This window comes from Arabidopsis lyrata (genome assembly GCF_000004255.2).
Source record: "Arabidopsis lyrata subsp. lyrata unplaced genomic scaffold ARALYscaffold_6, whole genome shotgun sequence".
Lineage (NCBI taxonomy): Eukaryota > Viridiplantae > Streptophyta > Magnoliopsida > Brassicales > Brassicaceae > Arabidopsis > Arabidopsis lyrata.
In genome coordinates this window covers 21,083,390-21,086,444 of record NW_003302550.1, presented here as the reverse complement: position 1 = coordinate 21,086,444, position 3,055 = coordinate 21,083,390, and the positions used below count along the sequence as shown (strand labels likewise).

General features: G+C 30.8%; 1 long non-coding RNA gene across 1 annotated transcript in view; it reads left to right on the top strand.

The window, feature by feature from the left end:
• Positions 1-2,192: 2,192 nt before the first annotated feature.
• LOC110227766 overlaps positions 2,193-3,055 on the top strand; it is a 1,732-nt gene continuing 869 nt past the window's right edge. Inside the window, exon 1 of the long non-coding RNA XR_002331449.1 lies at positions 2,193-2,610. This is a non-coding gene — a long non-coding RNA (uncharacterized LOC110227766). The remainder of the gene's footprint in view (positions 2,611-3,055) is intronic.

Genomic DNA, 3,055 nt, shown 5'->3' with positions numbered 1-3,055 from the left:
AATCTTAATCAAATCTTCTAAATATCTAAATTATTAAATATGGAATATCCGGTGTATGAGTTGGGTTAAATATAACCCGACCCAACAAATTTTTGTGAAGGATTTTTTGAAACGGATCGGATATCCAAATAACCCGAGAATATTTTTACCCATCCGTCACCAAAGTGTTGCAAAAATACTAGTATAGATAATGTCTTGTCTAGATCCTTATAATTATTTTCGTTCTTAGATGGACAACGGGATTTAAAACGCCATCAGCACTAATACAAATTTAAGATACAACATTTAAAAGCCTGAAATCGATAAACTAAAACAACATTGTTTTTCATTGCGTAATTAATTTTATTCGCCAAATGAATTAATGGACCCCCTTCTCTAGTTGATTCATCTGGACTCTAGCCTCTAGGAGTGTAGGAGATCATATATTGTTATTTCTTCAATTTGTGGACTATGGACCAAACAGTGAAGCATTTGAGTACGGTACAAAGACCCAACGTACAGTTTGTTTTATGGCCCATGTCATTGACCTATATATACAATTTAGCACAGCCCATTAAAAAGAAATAACCCATTAACCTGAAATTTCTGAATATTTGAACGTATTTTACAATGGTGCATAAGTTCACTTATTCAGTCAACTTAAAATGAGTTTGACGGAGTATGATGAGGTCACAATAAAAAACAAAATAATAGGAGAAGACTATTAGGACATAATGTCCCACATCGGAAGTTGGAAGGGATCCTAAGTAATATATAAGGGATATGAGCCACTCCACTCATTGCCAATTGGTTTTGAGTTGGAAGCCCATATTCTAATATGGTATCAGAGCCCGATCCACACATGTCCAACCCGATCCGACCCAAAGATGGTCCAATCATCGACAAGGCCCAAAATTGATGCCGTCGATCTAAGCCCGAACATTTCGAGATTAATGGCCAAAGAGCCATCATCTCGAGGAGGCGTATTAGGACATAATGTCCCACATCGGAAGTTGGAAGGGATCCTAAGTAATATATAAGGGATATGAGCCACTCCACTCATTGCCAATTGGTTTTGAGTTGGAAGCCCATATTCTAATAAAGACAACAGAGAATAGAGGAATATGTTTTCCTAGTTTAATAGAGAAGGCTATTTGACTATTTCTGTCCTCAATTAAGGAAATTAACAAGAAAGTTAAAACAAAAATCAAATACAATAAATATATTTTTCTTCATCAAAAAAATCCGAGAATTAAAATGCATGATCAGTAAGTATATTTTTTTGTATGTTTACATAAATTACATTGTAAACATTATTACTCATTTGGTAAATGGTAATCCATCACACAATATCATGTTTTTCCTTATTGTGTTAAATCTAGGAAGCGACATATTATAATACCTATAAATAGAAAATTATAATTGCGAAAAAAAAATATTATTATAATGTGAAACTAGGATTCAACCCGCGGTACGCCGCGGGTGAAGGTTTTTATTTGGGTTTTTATACTATATCTTTTAAATTGTATTAAGTAATTTTTTTAACAAAATAAATATAGGAATTTTTGTGTGGTTGATTAATTATTTGTTAGCAGAAATTATAATGTAGTCAACTAATATAAGACATTTTTAGTGGTTCTATTAGCAAAGTAAATGTGTTAATTTATATTGATTTAATAAGATGATTTGTAGGTATAGTAATTTAAGGCCAGACAATAAAACTCGTTATCTATATTCGGCCCGTTTCAAAATAAGGGTACCAGTGACCTTAAAGTCGAGTAATTATTATACTTTTATTGCCCGTGGGTAAGGATCAGGTATTGAATTTTTTACTACTTGTTCGGTTACTCAACACGTTATCTCTGAATTATTACCCGACCCGTAATATCTTTTTTATTAATATAATAGAATAAATCAGTATTTTATGTAGTCTATCGAATTTACAAACACACATATACATAATAAATAATTATATATATATATATATATATATATATATATATTATTTACAAACATAATGTAATCGAAGAAATTAATGGATAGAATTTTGAGCATTATTTATATATTTCAAGAATGAAGTAAAGTATAATTATGTACTTTAGAATAATTATTTTTTTGGAATACCAAGTTAAATATATGGGATTGTTTAGAATATTTCAAATATACTCGATTTTCAATTTTTTAAAAAAAGTATAAATATTAAATGGGCAAACAGTATTATTTAATCTAAGACTAAACGTCGGGCTTGATTTTACATTACATTGGAAAATAAGGCCTTGTGTAAATAAAGTAAATATCATTGGCGAATAATTTTTTTTTTTTATAAAAAGAATTGTAAACGACATCTTTTGTTCTTAGTTACTATCGAAAAAAGCAGTCTCTTGACGGCAAGAGACCCATATGTTGTTTAAATCCGAGCATCAAAAATCAAATCTTCGCCGATCTTCCTCGTCTGTTTGCTTATTCATATCTGAAAAACCCTATTTTTTCTTCACTGATCTGCAGAACTTCTGCAATTAACCACAAATTTCTACAAAAATCTACCGGATTCCAACTCTTTTGTTGTCATCATTGTTCATGATACGATATTACGATGTGTCGCCCGAAACTAATCAATCTTGCTGATAACGGGTTAGTAACTCAACGAATCAGTAATTCTATCTCTCTGTATGTATGTGCCTGATATACATGGTGCTATAGATTTTTATCGATTTTGGCTATAGAATCAATTATTTAATTGGAAATGATGTTAATTGATATGAAATCTATATTGTGTGAAATATACCTGATTCAATTGTATGAGTATGAATTGCAAATTGATTACAAACACTTGTTTTCAGATTTCTTGTAGGCGCTTTATAGATATAGTTATTAGCTAGTTAAGGTCATTTATCGATTTATGTAAGCATAAGATTAAATATTGCTAAACAATCTAACATGCGTGATTTCGTAAATGAAGTAAATGAATATGTTGCAATATGAAAGTGAAGAAACAAAGTCCTTACCTTTGCACGGTTAAGAAGAAAACTAAATCATTGGGAGTGAGATGTAGATGGTGCATGTCACCTACTCACCT